At 38.7% G+C, this 17,796-nt stretch overlaps 1 long non-coding RNA gene across 2 annotated transcripts in view; it reads left to right on the forward strand.

Moving 5' to 3' along the window:
* The first annotated feature begins 978 nt into the window (after positions 1-978).
* LOC141373528 (uncharacterized) overlaps positions 979-17,796 on the forward strand; it is an 18,514-nt gene continuing 1,696 nt past the window's right edge. For both annotated transcript variants that reach the window (XR_012379595.1, XR_012379594.1), the window contains exons 1-2: positions 979-1,089; positions 16,268-16,321. This is a non-coding gene — a long non-coding RNA (uncharacterized lncRNA). The remainder of the gene's footprint in view (positions 1,090-16,267; positions 16,322-17,796) is intronic.

A 17,796-nucleotide genomic window follows, 5' to 3' on the forward strand; every position in this document is an offset into this window, starting at 1 on the left:
ATAGTTGTGGGTTTATTTCTGGGTTTTCTATTCTGTTCTATTGATCTACATGTTTGTTTTTGCACCAGGACAATACTGTTTTGATTACTACAGCTTTGTGATATAATTTGAAGTCTGGAATTGTGATACCTTCAGCTTTGCTTTTCTTTTTCAAGTTGTTTTGGTTGATCAGGGTCTTCTGTGGTTCTATACAAATTTTAGAACTGTTTGTTCTAGTTCTGTGAAGAATGTTGTTGATATTTTGATAGGGATTGCATTAAATATGTAGATTGCTTTGAGTAGTATAGATATTTTAACAATATTTGTTCTCCCAATCCATGAGCATGGAATTCTTTTTTTTTTTTTAAGATTTTATTTATTTATTTGAGAGAGAGAGAGAGAGAGCAAGAGAGAGAGCAGAGAGCACAAGCAGGGAGAGGGGGAGAGAGACAGAGGGAGAAGGAAAAACAGACTTCCCATTGAGCAGGGAACCTGACACAGGGCTTAATCCTAGGACCCTGAGATCATGACCTGAGCTGAAGGTAGATGCTTAACTGACCGAGCCACCCAGGTGCCCCAAGCATGGAATTTTTTCCATTTCTTTGTGTCATCTTCAATTTCTTTCATCAGTGTTCTATAATTTTCAGAGTACAGGTCTTTCACCTCTTTGGTTAGGTTGATTCCTAGGTATCTTATTTTTGGTACAATTGTAAATGTGATTGTTTTCTTAATTTCTCTTTCTGCTGCTTCATTATTGGTGTATAGAAATGCAACAGATTTCTGTGCACTGATTTTGTAATATGCGACTTTACTGCATTTGTTTATCAGTTCTAGCAGTGTTTTGGGGGAGTCTTTTGGGTTTTCTATATATAGTATCATGTCATTTACAAATAGTGAAAGTTTTACTTCTTCTTTACTGATTTGGATGCCCATTATTTCTTCTTGTTTTCTGATTGCTGTGGCTAAGACTTCCAGTACTATCTTGAATAAAAATGGTGAGAATGAACATCCTTGTCTTGTTCTAGACCTTAGGGGAAAAACTCTCAGTTTTTCCCCATTAAGGATGATGTTCACTGTGGGTTTTTCATATACGACCTTTCATATAGTGAGGTATGTTTCCTCTAAACCTATTTTGTTGAGAGTTTTTATCATGCATGGATGTGGTACTTTGTCAAATGCTTTTTTGTGTCTATCCAAAATAATCATATGGTTCTTATCCTTTCTCTTATTGATGTGATGTATCACGCTGATGGATTTGCAAATATTGAACCACCCTTGCAGCCCAGGAATAAATTCCACTTGAGTGTGGTGACTAATTTTTTTAATGTATTGTTGGATTTGGTTTGCTAGTATTTTGTCAAGGATTTTTGCATCTATGTTCATCAGAGATATTGACCTGTAGTTCTCCTTTTTTATGGTGTCTTTATCTGGTTGTGATATCAGGTCATGCTGGCCTCATAGAATGAATTTGGAAGTTTCCTTCCTTTTCTATTTTTTGGAATAATTTGAGAAGAATAGTTGTTAATTCTTTTTTAAATGTTTTGTAGAATTTGCTTATGAAGCCATCTGGTCCTGGACTCTTGTTTATTGGGAGTTTTTGGTTACTGATGCAATTTCTTTGCTGGTAATTTGTCTGTTCAAATTTTCTATTTCTTTCTGCTTCAGTTTTGATAGATTATGTGTTTCTAGGAACTTACCCATTTCTTCTAGATTGTCCAATTCATTGGCATATAGGTTTTCATAATATTCTTTTATAATTACTTGTGTTTCTGTGGTGTTGGTTGTTATTTCTCCTCTTTCATTTGTGATTTTATTTATTTGAGTCCTTTCTCTTTTTTTCTTGATAAGTCTGGCTAGAGGTTTATCAATTTTATTGATTTTTTTTTTCCAAAGAACCAGCTCCTGGTTTCATTGATCTGTTCTATTGTTTTTTTAAGTTTCTATATCATTTATTTCTGCTCTAATCTTTATTATTTCCTTCATTCTGTGGGTTTTAGGTTTTGTTTGTTGTTCCTTTTTAGTCCCTTTGGGTGTAAGTTTAGATTGTTTATTTGAGACTTTTCTTGCTTCTTGAGGTAGACCTGTATTGCTGTAATCTTCCCTCTTAGAATAGCTTTTGCTGCATCCCAAAGATTTTGGACCATTGTGTCTTCATTTTCATTTGTCTCATGTATTTTTTTTTTATTTCCCCTTTGATTTCTTGGTTGACCCATTTATTGTTTAGTAACATGTTATTTCATCTCCATGTATTTGTGTTCTTTGCAGATTTTTCTCTTGAGATTGATTTCTATTTTCATACCACTGTGGTTGGAAAAGATGCATATGATTTCAGTCTTGAATTTGTCAATCATTTTGTGGCCTAACATGTGATCTAGTCTGGAAAATATTGTGAATATATGTTCTCAATTCCTTTGAGTATATACCTAGGAGTGGAATTGCTGGGACATAATTGCTATGAAACTGCCTTCTTAGAACTAGTTTTGCTGCATCCGAAAGGTTCTGGACTATTGTGTTTTCTTTTTCATTTGTTACCTTGTACTTTTTTATTTCTTCTTTTGTTTCCTTACTGACCCATTCATTGTTTAGTAGCATGTTATATAACCTCCGTGTATTTGTGGCCTTTTCAGATTTTTTTCTTGTGGTTGACTTCTAGTTTCATAGCGTTGTGGTCAGAAAATATAGATGATATGACTTTAATTTTCTTGAATTTGTTGAAGCTTGTTTTGTGGGCTAACATGTGATCTATTCTGAAGTCTGTTCCATGTGCACTTGAGAAGAATGTGTATCCTGCTGTTTTAAGATGGAATGTTCCAGGGCGCCTGGGTGGCTCAGTTGGTTAAGTGACTGCCTTCAGCTCAGGTCATGATCCTGGAGTCCCGGGATCGAGTCCCACATCGGGCTCCCTGCTTGGCAGAGACTCTGGTTCTCCCTCTGACCCTCCCCCCTCTCATGCTCTCTATCTCATTCTCTCTCTCAAATAAATAAATAAAATCTTAAAAAAAAAAGATGGAATGTTCCAGTGTGTCATTCAAAGCCATTGTTTCCTTGCTGATTTTCTGTTTAGATTATCTGTCCATTGATGTAAGTGGGGTGTGAAAGTTCCCTACTGTTATTGCATTATTATCTATTAGTTCCTTTATGTTTGTTATTAACTCTTTTATGTATGTCAGTGCTCCCACATTGGGTGCATAAATATTTATAAATCTTCTTGTTGGATTGTCCCCTTTATTATTATATAGTGTCCTTCTTTGTCCCTTGTTAGTCTTTTTTTTTAAAAAGTCTATTTTCTTTGATATAAATATTGTTACTCTAGCTTTCTTTTGACATCCATTTGCATGATAAATGTTTCTCCATCCCCTCACTTTCACTCTGCAGGTGTCTTTAGGTCTAAAATGAGCCCCTTGGGGCACCTGGGTGGCTCCGTCAGTTAAGTGTCTGCCTTTAGCTCAAGTCATGATCCCAGGGTAAGCCCCATGTCAGGCTCCCTGCTTGGTGGGGAGCCTGCTTCTCCTCCCTCTGTCCCTCCACACCCACTCATTCTCTCTCTTTCTCAAATAAATAAAAAAAATAAATAAAATGAGTCTCTTCTGGCAGCATATAGATAGGTCTTGTTTTTTTTTTTTTTTAATCTATTCTGTCACCTTATGTCTTTTGATTGGAGCATTTAGTCTGTTTACATTCAAAGTAATTGTTGATAGATTTGTAGTTATTGTCATTTTATTATTTGTTTTGTGTTTTTTTTCTGAAGATTTTCTCTGATCCTTTCTTGTCCTCCTTTCATGGTTTGCTGATTTTCCTTAGACATTATATTTGGATTTCTTCCTCTTTATTCTTTGCATATTTATTAGTGGTTTTTTACATATGGTTACCATTAGGTTTGTATATAACCTCTTCTGCATATAACAGTCTATATTAAGTTGATGATCATTTAGGTTTGAACCCAATTTTACTCCTCTCCTCCTCATGTCTTAGATATATGTTTCTATATTTTACATCCTTTTATTTTGTGAGTTCCTTGACTGATTGTTTTTTTTTTACAGAAACATTCATTTTTATTGCTTTTGTGTTTCCTACCTTTATACTGCCACTTTTGGTTTTTGGTTTCTCCTTTCCACTCAGAATCCCCTTTAATATTTCTTGCAGGGCTGGTTTAGTGGTCATAAACTCCCTCAATTTTTGTTTGTTGGGGAAAGCCTTTATCCCTCCTTCTCTTCCGAATGATAGCCTTGCTGGATCGGATATTCTTGGCTGCAGATTTTTCCCATTCAGTACTTTGAATACATCATGCCACTCCCTTCTGGCTTGAAAAGATTTTGCTAAAAAATCCTCTGCTAGTCTTATGGGTTTTCCCTTGTAAGTTACCGCCTTCTTTTGTCTTGCTGCTCTAAAATTTTTTTCTTTACATTTTGCCAATTTAATTAAATATGTCTTCATGTGGCTCTGCTTTTGTTGATTTTGATAGGTGTTCTCTGTGCCTACTGGATCTGGACATCTGTTTCCTTTCTCAGATTAGGAAAGTTTTCAGTTATTATTGCTTCAAATTTTCTGCCCCCTTTTCTCTTTTCTTCTTCTGGGCCTCCTATAATAGGAATGTTATTACATTTGATGGAGTCATTGAGTTCCCTAAATCTGTTCTTGTTTTGCATAATACTTTTTTCTCTCTTTTGTTCATCTTGATTTATTTCCAGTACTCCGTCCTCTAGGTCACTAATTTGTTCCTCTTCTTTTCCATCCTGCTGTTCATTCCACAAGTGTGTTTCTCATTTTGTTTATTGAGCTCTTTATCTCTGTTAAGTTGTTCCTTATCCATGTGTAAGGGTCTCACTCATGTTTTCCACTCTTCTCAAGGCCAGTGAGTATCCTTATGATCATTACTTTAAATTCTCTATTTAGCATGTCACTTATATCTATTTTGCTTAGATCTCTGGCAGTGGCCTTGTCCTGTTCTTTCATTTTGGATGAATTTCTCTGTCTTCTCAATTTGTCTAAGTCTCTGTGACTGTTTCTCTCTCTTACAAAAGTCTGCTATGTCTCCTGTTCTTGTGGGTAATGGCCTTATGAAGAAGAGGACTTGTAGTACCCTGCTGTGTGGTGTCTCCTGTTCCCCAGAGCCAGGGGCTTCTGGGAGTGTCTCCAATGTGTGCTGCATGTGCTCTGCTGTTTTGTCCTGCTGCTTTATGTTTCAGGCCAGTTGTCTGCAGAGGTTCTTTCCCTATTGCATGTGGTACGTTTTAACTAGGTGTGTTCTAGTCTGCTTTTGAAATGAGACCTGTTGCCACCACTGCTGGAACCGAGGCTTCACAGAACTCCCAGGTCAGGAGACAAGGTGTTAACAGGGGTTTGGGTTGCTCTTCTGAAGGAGGGGGACTGTAGCACTGGGGCTGAGATAAGTGTGACTGGTAGGGGTAGTTCCACTGGAGCATAGGGAGGGGTGTTTGGTGTAAGCAAGTTAGATAGTGAGTGTCAGTGCTATGCTGTTTCCCGTAGATGGCCCTGTGCTTATGCTGAGGGGTAAGGGAAAGAAATGGTGCTGGCTAGTTCCTTTGTTTCTGGAGGGGTCTGTTTGTGAACACTGCTTCTCTGGGACACACTCCAAGATGAGCAACTAACTGCCCCTCTGTGTGCCCCAGGCACTCTTCAGATTGCTGTTTCCACACTGTATAGTCCTGGGCTATTTGCCTGCCTTCTGTCCAAGAGCAGCTCCAACGTCCTCCAAGCCCTCTCAGAGCCAAACACACTGACATTTAAAATGCCAAGCTCCAATAACTCATGAAATTCACCCCCTTTTGCATTTTTTCTGTGTGGTCTCCTCTGTGTGGTAGTCTGTCTCTGACACTTCTCCACAGTTGTAGCTCCCTCTCTCGTAAGCCATGTCCCCACCCTTCTTACCTTCTTCAGTGTGGTCTCTTCTCTCCCTTTAGTTGTGGAGCTTGTTCTGCCAGTCTTCGGGTCAATTTCTGGGGTATTTAGGATGATTTCATAGTTATCTAGCTGTATTTGAGGGATGAGACGAGCCTAGGGTCTTCCTATTCTGCCACCATCTTCCCCTCTGTATGCTTTAGTTCTTTTTGCAAATACAGTCCCAGGCTCATATTCTCTATGTTCCTCCATGGACCTCAAATGGATGGGCAGAAGGAAGCCTATGATTATTTTCAGGAGCATCCTACTGCCCTCTAAGCCCTGAGCTCTGTCCTTTACTCCAGCTGCCCCTGCCTGGCCCATCTGCTTCTCTTCTGTGCCCAGGCTGAGGTTAAACAGGACTCAAGTGTATAGCCTCTGCTCCTACCTGTTGTCCAGGAGCAGGACCAGGAGGAGCCTATCCTGCTAGTCATCTATTGCTGGAAGCAGTGACAAGACTAGGACTTAATATCCTAAGAGCAACACAAATAAGTGGAGAGGTCACAGGAAAGATCATGGTAGACTTGGAATAAAAATTAGCACCTTTTTGGACAACAATTATGTTTTATCTGAAAACGATGACACACATTCAGAAATATGTGTTAACACTGCAACCATAATCTGTGGAAATCAAGGATGAAAAGTAAAAAGCAGGAGGGTGGAAAACAACTTGAGCCTCTCTCTCCTCCATGCTTACATACTAGGCCAAAGTTAAGGGAAGAGCTCAGGATTTACTTTTATGTGTTTCCCTAGGACTCTACTGATGGAATTTAGCAATGAACGAAATAAACATAATTCATTCATACACAGACTATCACAAATCTAAGAGTATGTGTTACAGCTTCTTCACAGGAGAAGGTGAGCTGAGGATGTCTGTGGCTGGTTTGCATTTTTCTGAGCTGCACATCAGGCCATAGGACTGGAGTGTGTTTGAGAGCAGTATGACAAGCTGGTCATCCCTGGTCACCACATTTAGTATTACAGATATGTCTGTTTTGGGACTGTGTTAAGTGTGCAAACAAGTTTCACAGGGGCTCCATGGCTTAATAAGTTACTTATATATACACTATTGCACGGGGACTCCTTGGTTTAATAAGTTACTTATATATACACACAATATGTTGGGTCACTGCTCTAATGACTGGCTACATCATTGGCAGGGCCCAGTGCAAGATGAAAATATGGGTCCTTTTGTTTATAAAGGAAGAAAATGGCTTTTTGTTTTTGTTTTGTTTTTTGGGGTTTTGTTTGTTTGGTTGGTTTTGGTTTTTTTTGTTTTGTTGGTTTCCATCTTTCTTGACCTGATAAGGTATTTTTTATTTTATATTTAATGTGGCGCTCCTTTGACCATAATGATTCTTATAGGGCAAGTGCAAACCCTCACAGACATCCAGGGCCGCAGCGCATATTTAGGTGCATAAGGCAAGTATGCTCGACCTTGACCCTCCCTGAGCCAATGCCCAGCCTCAGAAGGAGTGGAGAGCAGCACTGGCTGCTGTGTAGAGGCGGGGGAATGGACAACAGAGCTGGGGTAGCTGGGAGGCAGCAGGAGGTAGGACTGCACATGAGCTGAAGTTCCAGCCTCTGGTGCATGTTCCATTTTGCCATTAGACTTCACTTACAAAACACAAATTCAAAGATCTAATTATTATTATTAAAGATTCTATTTATTTATTTGAGAAAGAGAGAGAGAATGCAGGGGGAAGGGGAGGGGCAGGGGGAATGGGAGAGAGAATCTCAAGCAGGCTCTGTGCCAAGCCTGGAGCCTGACACAGGGCTTGATTTTATGACCCTGAGATCATGACCTGAGCCAAAATCAAGAGTCAGAGATGCTTAACTGACTGAGCCACCCAGGCACCCCCAAAGATAAAATTATTAAAGATTTCAAGATGGCTACCACAGAGCACTAAGCCCCAAGCAACCCCCTTTTGAGCACTTAGGCCTGTGTGGTCACATAGTGGTTGTGAGTCTATGCAGATGGTTTTGATTGCTATTCATCCTTTATCACTTTTGTCCAACCTCTCACTGGTAGAATTTGCACCCAAATGTGCCAGGAGCCCCTGCCATGAACGGCAAGCATAATGTTCCAGAAAGGAGCTGGGCTGATAATGACTTTTCTACCTGCTCCTTGGAAAACTCACTTAACTTTTATGAATCTCATTATCCTTATCTACACAATGGACATGTAAATAGCTTCTTTTCAGAGATGTGAGGGCCAATAAAATAAGAAGAAAACACATATGTTTAAATTGATGTTTTTTTAATTTTTGAGTCTCTGGCATTAAGCAAGATGCTTCAAATTGGGAGAAAAATTCTTTGTGCCCACATTCCCTAAGCCATTTTTGTGGGCAGTGCCAGACATGTGCAATATTTTGACTCAATGATGTTTATCTTCCAGGACTCCTTTTTTAAATAACCTTCCTTCTGACTCATTGCATACTCTTTTCCCCTGCTGCCTGCTATCTCATTCAGTGTTATTTTACCTGGACTGCACTCCCCAGGTGGGACCTATGGTTCGCATTCTCCTGATTCTCACCAAAATGTACCTGTTTGGTGTCCCATCTGCTTAAGGCTCTGCAAATTCTTCAGAGAGATAATGTGATGATGTAATTTAAGCTAAATTTCCACCTCTCTAGTGGACTATAGACATTGACGATATTTGCATTCAAGCAGATAACTTTAATGTCTTAATCCAAGAAGTAAGTCAGCTAGGAATTTCAGAACTCTTAGAGCCAGTGGTGGAGATCTGTGAATAGCTGAGGCTACTGAATAACAGAACTGTGAATAAAGCCAGCCTGATGTTAGGGGAGAAGAGCCTTCATCCCAGAGAACAGCTGTAACATGAGGATCAGCATGAGTTGGCTGAGTACCTGGAAAGCTTCCCAGCCTGAAATATAATTTCCAGGCCCAGAAGCTGAATTTGTCCCTCTGACAGGAGTTGTTGAGTTGGCATTGCTTGTTTTTTTTTTTTTTTTTATTACTTGAATGCAAATGCAATTAACTGGGGTCAGCCTCTCTGGTTCACTGGATGCCCCACCTTTCTTATTGTCTGAACACCTACCTCCCTCTTGGCTGGGTCATAGTCCACATCCTCATTTTAAAGAAGAGGAGTTGGTTTGGTTAAGTGGCAGGCCAAGACCAGAGGGCCTGTCCCCAACAGGACTCTGCCTTTCCACTTGAGTTCCTTTGTCAATCTTTTGCATGTTGGCCCAGGTGTGCCTTCATTCCCAACAGTCAGTACCTGGAGTTTATCTGGCCTAGTGCATTAGTTTCCTAAGGACTGTTGTAAACTGGGAGGCTCTTAAAACAACAGAAATTTATTTTCTTACGGTTAAGGAGGCTGGAAGTCCAAAATCAAAGTGTCAGCATGGTTGGTTCCTTTAGGAGGCTATGAGGGAGAAACTGTTCCATGCCTCTCCTAGCTTCTGGTGGACAGCTGGTAATTCTTGATGTTTCTTGGCTTGTACATGTTTCACTACAACTTCTGCTTCTTCATATGGCATTCTGAGTGTGCGTGTGTGTGTTTTCTCTTCTTAATAAAGATACCCATCATTGGATTAGGGCCCACCCTAATCCAGTACCCTCATCTTAACTGATTTATATCTGTCTGCAATGACTCTATTTCCAAAAAAGGCTACATTCTGAAGTTCTAGTAGATGTGAATTTTGGGGGGATACTGTGCAGCCCAGTACCCCTGAGCTAAAAAAGAGCCAAGAATGCTTAGGAATTGACATCCCTCCAACTCCTTTTCAAGGAGGGAGGTACCCTCTAGCTACACAGTTTGTAGGGCCAGGGGAAAATGAAAATGTAGGGTCCTTGTTAAAAATTTTGAGAATAGAGCACTAAACCAAGCTCAGGCCCTTCTGAGTGAAGGGTCTTTATGACTGCAGACTCCCATGAAGCTGGCCCTGCCCTTGCTTCTGATCAGGACAACTCAGAGAGGACACTTGTGCTGTCTCCACTGTCCCCTGAAGGCTCAAGCCAGAGTTACTCTCTTTGATAAGGTACCCTAGTTTGGCTTCTCTCACTTCCCAGTCTCACTTCCTCACTTGCCTATTGGTTATTTACTTCCTAATAAATCCCTTTCATCCAAATTTCCATCTCAGGTCTACTTCTGGGAACTGAACGTCAGACTGACAGAGATTGCTCTGCTCTAATTGGATAACCTTTGAAAAGACCACTGTTGAGGCAGCATGGTCTTAATGTAGGAAGGTCTAGATCTTTATTTCTCTTCTCTATCTAAAGATAAACTTCCAAAGTAAATCTTCAAGATATACCAGGGGACTTCTGGGAAGATAGAGTATATGCACTTTACTTATTCTTCTCATTAAGTACAACTAAAAACCATTGACATTATGTACAAAACAAACATAAGAAGACTGAGAGATGGAGAGGAGAAGGCAGACTAGCTTGGGATTTAGGATTTGAGGAATGACATGGTGGTGAGTTCTTTGGATTTTCTTTCTTTCTTTCTTTCTTTCTTTCTTTCTTTCTTTCTTTCTTTCTTTCTTTCTTTCTTTCTTTCTTTCTGCCTCATACATTCCAGACTTAGAGCAGAGACAGCTGAAAACCTGGAAATGCCAATGGTACAGGAAAAAAAAAAAGAAAGAAAAGAAAAAGAAAGAAAACCTTGTCAAAGTCTGTTCTTTCTAGCCAAAGGAGCAGAAAAGGGACAGCCCATAACAGGAAACTTAGATAATAACTGCTATACTCCAGCTGAATACTACAAACAAACAAGGCTCCCCACTCCCACCTGTTCCAGCAAAGGCTGAGTGGGGAGCCTAGATTTTCACCTTCACCAGTTGTAAAGAAATGCCAGCCAATGTTAGAGAAGTCTAGTGGAGAGCAGGAGGTTCATTACTGCCCAGCAATAACAAGGCTACCCCAAATGGTATCAGTGGAGGCCCTGTGGGGATAAGTAAATGACAAACTCTGACTCCTCCCACCAAAGGAGGTACAGGCTAGTGGGCAGCCAGAATTTCCACCCCTACCTGATAATGATGAGGAGCCCCATCACCCCTGAGTGTTTAAAAGTGGCCAAGTGGGAAACCTGGAGCTCTTTCTCACCTGGCAGTAACAAGGTGGCAACCTCACTTCTGTTGAAGTGGTGTCGAAAGAAGCCAACCAAAACAGAAGTTTTAAATAAAATCCAGAGTCTTATAACATAATAACCCAAATGCCCAGGATTTAATAAAAAACTCACTTTTCAAGAACCAAAAAGATCTCAAATGAATGAAAAAGCAACATATGCCAACACCAAGATGACAGAGACATTAGAGTTAGCTGATAAGCTTATTAAAGCAGCCACCATAAAAATGCTTCCATGAGCAATTATGAATATGCTTGAAACAAGTGTAAAACTAGAAATTCTCAGCAGATAGTTTCAGCAAATAAATAAGATATAAGAAAGAACCAATGGAAATTTTACAACTGAAAATTACAATAACCAAAAATGTAATAGACTCAACAGCAAATTGGATGATATGGAGGAAAGAATATGTGAAGTTGAATATAGAATAAAAGAAATTACTCAACTTAGACATCAGAGAGAAAATAGGCTGAAAAAATCAGCAGAGGCTCTGGAAACTGACTATAACAAAATAATTAATACTTATATATTATATACTCATCCAGAATGAAGAGAAAGAAATGAAAGGGAGCTGGGTTAAAAAAGTCCTGAAAGAAGTAATGTCTGAAAAACTTCCCAAATTTGGCAAGAGATATAAAACTACAGATTGAAGAAGTTTAGTAAATCCCAAATAGAATTAATACACATTATAGTCAAAGTCTGAAAACTAAAGAGAAAAATAAAAAAAACTTGAAAGCAGCCAGAGAAATAACATCTTATCTATGGGGAATAAACAATCTGAATGACAATAGATTTCTCATCAGAAACCATGGAGACCAGAAGAAAGTGCATAATATTTTTCAAGTGCTGAAAGAAAAGGCCTGTTAACCCAGAGCCCTATATCCAGGAAAATATTCTTAAGAAATGAAGAAGAAATCAAGACATTTTCAGGGGTGCCTGGGTGTCTCAGTCGGTTAAGTGTCTGCCTTAGCTCAGGTAATGATCCTGGGGTCCTGAGATCCAGTCCCATGATCAGACTTCCTGCTCAGTGGAGTCTGCTTCTCCCTCTCCCTCTGCGCCCCACCCCCCCACACTCATGCTCTCTCTCTCTCAAATAAATAAATAAAATCTTTTTTAAAAAAAGAAATCAAGACATTTTTCAGATGAAGGAAAAATAAACAATTTATTGCCAGCGGCTTAATTTTAAAAAATGAATAAAAGAAGTTCTCTAAACAGAATAGAAATGATAAAAAAGGAAACTTGGAAAAGGAGGAAGAAAGAAAGAACACAGCAAAAATACAATATATTCTCTTGATTTTCCCAAACTGTGTTTGATGATGGAAACAAAAATTTTAACACTATCTGATGTCGCTCTAAATGTATGTAGAGGCAATATTTAAGAAAATTATAGTATTAGTGGGAGAGAGTAAAGGGCCATCAAGGAAAATAAATTTCTACACTCACTCAACTGGTAAAATGAGGACAGAACACTGTGATAATTCATGTTATATATAATGCAATACCTAGAGCAACCACTGAAAAAGGTACACAGAGGGGTGCCTGGGTGGCTCGGTCGGTTAGGTGTCTGCCCCAGGTCATGATCCCAGGGTTCAGGGATTGAGCCCTGTGTCAGGCTCCCTGCTCAGTGGTGAGCCTGCTTTTCCCTATCCTCCCTGCTCGTGCTCTCTCTTGCTCTCTCTCTCTCTCTCAAGTAAATAAAAATCTTAAGAAAAAAAGCTACACAAAGAGATACACTCAAAAACACTACAGATAAAACAGAATTCTGACAAAATGTATAAGTAACCCAAAAGAATTCAGGGAAAAAAAAACATAGAAAAGAAAATCCAGGAAACAAAAAATAAATGGCAGTCTTAAGCCCTAAGACATAACATGCTAACACTAATCAAAAGAAACCTGGATCAATTAGTTAACTAGGGCCACTGTAACAAAATGCCATAAGGTAGGTGGCTTAAACAACAGGAATTTATTGTCTTACAGTTCTGGGGGCCAAAGTTCCGAGATTAAGGGCCACACTGTCTCTGAAGGTGAAGGGAAGAACTGTCCTAGGACTTTCTCCTAGCTTCTGATATGTCCTTGGCTCGTAGCAGCATAACCCAATCTTCATATGGTGTTTTCCCTATGCACATATCTGCCTTTAAATTTCTCCTTTCTATATGGACATCAGTCATATTGGGTTAGCGTCCCACCCTACTCCAGTATGACTTCATCTTACCTAATTACCTCAGCCACAGCCCTATTTCCAAATAAGGTCATAGTCTGCAGGTCCTGGGGATTAGGACTTCAACATGATTTTGGTGGGGGAGCGACACAATTCAACCCATATCACTGGATATATTAATCTAATGATTAATATATTAATTTCAATAAAATAACATTATTTTTAATAAAAATTAATATATTAATTTCAATAAAATAAAATCCGATTAATATATTAATTTCAATAAAATAATTCCAATCCATATTCATTTCAGATAAAGCAAACTACAGAGCCAGGAAAATTATCAGGGATAAAGAGGAACATTACATAATGATATAAAAGGGTCCATTCACCAAGAAGACATAACAATCCTTAATGGGTATGCACCTAAAAATGGAGCATCAGAATATGTGAGGTGGTGGATGGGGGTGTTGGTGAAATAGGTTATGGGGATTAAGGAGTGCACTTGTCGTGATGCGCACCAGGTGATGTATGGAATTGGTGAATCAATTGCTATATTGTACATCTGAAACTAATATAACATTGTATGTTAACTACACTGGAATTAAAATAAAAACATATGTGAGGCCAAAATTGGTAGAACTGCAAGGAAAATGAGACATATCTGTCATTATAGTTGGGGATTTCAATACCCTGTCAGTAACTGACAGATCCCGCAGGCAGAAAATCAGTAAGGATAGAGTTGAACCAAACAACAGCATCAATCAACTGGATCTATTTGACATTTGTAGAATACTTCATCCAGCAACAACAAAATACACATTTGTCTGGAGCTCAGTTAGAGCATTCACTAAGATAGACCACATTCTGGGCTATAAAACATGCCTTAACAAACATAAAAGAACAGATCGATCATACAAAGTATGGTCTTAGATCACGATGGAATCAGATTAGAAATCAACAACAGAAAGATAACTGGAAAAATCCCCAAATATTTGAAGATAAACAACACACTTCTAAATAACACATGGGTTAGAGAAGAAGTCTCAAGAGAAATTTAAAAATACCTTGAACTAAATAAAAATGAAATACAACTCATCAAAATTTGTGGTATGTAGCAAAAGCAGTGTTTAGAAGGAAATTTATAGATCTCAGTGCATATATTAGAAGAAAGATCTAGAATTTATAATCCAAGGGATTTGAGAGCAAAGAAAATTATTAGCAACAGAGAGGGTCATTGTATCATAAAGGGGTCAATTCACCAAGAAGACATAATAATCCTAATTATGTTTGTAACAAACAACAGAGCTACAAAATACGTGAAGAGAAACTGATATAAATGAAAGGAGAGATAAACAAATCCATAATTATAGTTGGGAACATTAATAACTTTTAGTCAACAATTGATAGAGCAACTTGACAGAAAATCAGCAAAAATTTAGAAGTACTCAACACCATCAACTAAGATCTTATTGACATTCATAGAAAACTCCACAGAACAGCAGAATACACATACACGTTCAAGTGCCCATAATACATACACCAAGATAGACCACATCCTTGGCTTGAAACAAACCTTCACAAACTTAAGGGAATTAAAACAATAGAGAGTGTGTTCTTCAACAATAGAATCAAACTAGAAATTAATAATAGGTAATAGGAAAATTTCCAAACACTTGGAAACCTAACGACATGCTTTTGAATAACCCATAGGTTAAAAAGAAGCTCTCAAGATAAATTTAAAAGTACATTAGATTGAATGAAAATACAACTCAAAGTTTGTGGGACACAGCTAAAGCCATGCTGAGAAGGAAATTTATGGTGCTAAATGCAAACATTAGAAAAGATAAAATGCCTCAAATCAACAGTCTGAGCTCCTACCCCAAGAACCTAGAAAAAGAACAAAATAAACCCTAAGCAAGTAGAGGGAAGGAAATAGTAAAGATCAGAGCAGAAATTAATGAAATTAAAATAGGAAAAAAAAAAGAAAATCATTTTAAAAAAGAAATACTTAGGTGTAAATCCAACATGACATGTTCAGGACTTGTATACTGAAACTACAAAATGTTCCTAGTTTGTTCTCTTTTCAAATTGTCTTAGGTACTCAGTTCCTTTCCTTTCATATACATTTTAGAATAAAGACTCATATATTGCTGGTAGGGATATAAAATAGTATAGCAGAAAAACAGTGTGGCAGTTTCTTAAAAGACTAAGCATGTAACCACCATGCAACCTAGCAATTGTATCATAGGTATTTTTCCTAGGGGAATGAAAACTTACATTCACACAAAAATATATACAGGCATGTTGATAGCAACTTTATTCATAGTAGCCCTAAACTGGAAGCAACCCAGATGTCCTCCAACAGAGGAAAGATTAAGTAAACTGTGGTACATCCATGGAATTCTACCTCACAATAAGAAAGAAAAAACTATGGATACATTCAACAACTTGGATAAATCTCCAGAGAGTTAGGCTGTGTGTAAAAAGTCAATTCCAAAAGATTACCAGCTGCACAATTCCATTTATGTAACATTCTTGAAATGAGAAAATTTAGAAATGGAGAACAAAACAGTGGTTGACCAGGGTTTAAAGAGTGAGTGGCTGTGGGAGGGAAGTAAGTGTGGCCATATAAGCGCAACACGAAGGATCCTTGTGGTGATGGAGATGTTCGGCATCTTGACTGTAACCATGTCAATATCCTAGTTTTTACATTGTACTATATAGTTTTTTTTAAAGATTATTTATTTATTTATTTCAGAGAGAGAATGAGAGATAGAAAGCACGAGAGGGAAGAGGGTCAGAGGGAGAAGCAGACTCCCCGCTGAGCAGGAAGCCCGAAGCGGGACTCGATCCCAGGATTCCAGGACCATGACCTGAGCCGAAGGCAGTCGCTTAACCAACTGAGCCACCCAGGCGCCCTGTACTATATATTTTTACAAGATATTTTTGATGGGAAACTGGGTAATGGGGACATGGGATCTGACTATTTTATTTCTTACACCTGCATGTGAATCTACAATTATCTGAAAATAAAAAAGCTTAATTTAAAAAAGGAAAAATGCACCAAAGTCTTTCTAATCATCGTCCGTTCTAGGCTTTAACTATCCTTGATTTTTTTCTTCTTTTTTTCACCTTTGCAGCAATTACTATAATTGATCTGTGCCTTCCTGGACAAGGATTTTGACAGGAAAGAGGTAAGAAGTAGACCTTTAAAAAAGTCTATTCTTGATAAGAAAAATTATCGAATATTTGTAAAAATGAATGCTTCCCAGGTATTCAACTCTCTCATAAAATTTGAGAGTTTACAAGACTTGTCAGTGTGTGTTATCCCTGATGCTTGGCAGCTGCTTTGCCACTGAATGGGCTGGGCCTCAGTTCTCCTCCACCAGTTCAGGGTGAAAAACATTCTCTGCTTCTCTGTGACAGTGGCCAAACTCCCACAGAGCCTGACAGTTTCATTCTGGATCCATTATACAATGCCAGGCCACCAGTGGACTCTGGGCTTCCTGTTGGTGGTTGGCTTCTGTGTCATGACCAATTTCTATGCCAAGTTCACCTTGCTGCGCCTCATCATGAGAGCACTACCTTTGCGTTATTCTGACCATAAGGTGTCAGGATTTGGGCCGCAGTGTGAAGGTCAGCCTTGTCTCTGGTGTACCGATGGCTTTCTTGTGTATGGTAGGCTTCTCATTTATGTTACTAGAGATTACATAACCTTAACTCTGTTATGAAGGCTATCCACTCTCCTAGGAGCAAACTTCAAGGTAGCTACCATGAACTTCTCTTTGTGCCTTTGAATATCAGGCTACTTTGGCAGTAGCATGCATAAAATCAAAGAGACCACACATCTGACCCAGGAAGTCTCAGGCTGTGGTTTTTTTTTTCACTGTAGTAATATTCCTTTTGGTCTTTGGACCTTATAGACCCATGTCTTTATTTTTTATTTATTTTATGTATTTATTTTTAAGATTTTATTTATTTATTTGACAGACAGAGAAAGAGAGATAGCGAGAGCAGGAACGCAAGCAGGGGGAGTGGGAGAGGGAGAAGCAGGCTTCCCGCGGAGCAGGGAGCCTGATGCGGGGCTCGATCCCAGGATCCCGGGACCATGACTTGAGCCGAAGGCAGACGCTTGACGACTGAGCCACCCAGGTGCCCCCTATTTCTTTATTTAAATAACTCTTGGAAAGCAGGGAATGGGAATTGGATTTCCGTAAGATAGAGCATGATTTTTCTTTTTTGGGCATCACCTTGTGTTTTATGGACATTTGGAAACATATTGGATCTTGTGTTCTACATCCTGATCCGCAAAAACACTAGAAGAAGTGAGGGCCTAATGTATGTGTTATATGCAGACACTAGAGGACGTTTCTGCCAAGGCCATTGTGAGGTCATAAAATAACATTTCTCAGACTGAAATCCCAGGAAATTGTGAATTTATGAGAAATTTAAATTTCTTGTGTTTTTATTACAATGATAACCTAACAAAAATATTAATGTAAACTTTGGGGGTCATCTGGATGACGCTTATGAAGATATGGCCATTGATTGCAATGTCATTTGGTGTCATGTAATTTCACTTTTTTTTTGATAAGATATTCATAAAACTCCTGCACCTTCAGAGTCTTTTTTTTTAATTTTATTTTATTATGTTATGTTAATCACCATA

The sequence above is a fragment of the Callorhinus ursinus genome, unplaced genomic scaffold (genome assembly GCF_003265705.2).
Source record: "Callorhinus ursinus isolate GAN/ISIS: 27379988/994484 unplaced genomic scaffold, GSC_fseal_2.0 scaffold10, whole genome shotgun sequence".
In the NCBI taxonomy this organism is placed as follows: Eukaryota; Metazoa; Chordata; class Mammalia; order Carnivora; family Otariidae; genus Callorhinus; species Callorhinus ursinus.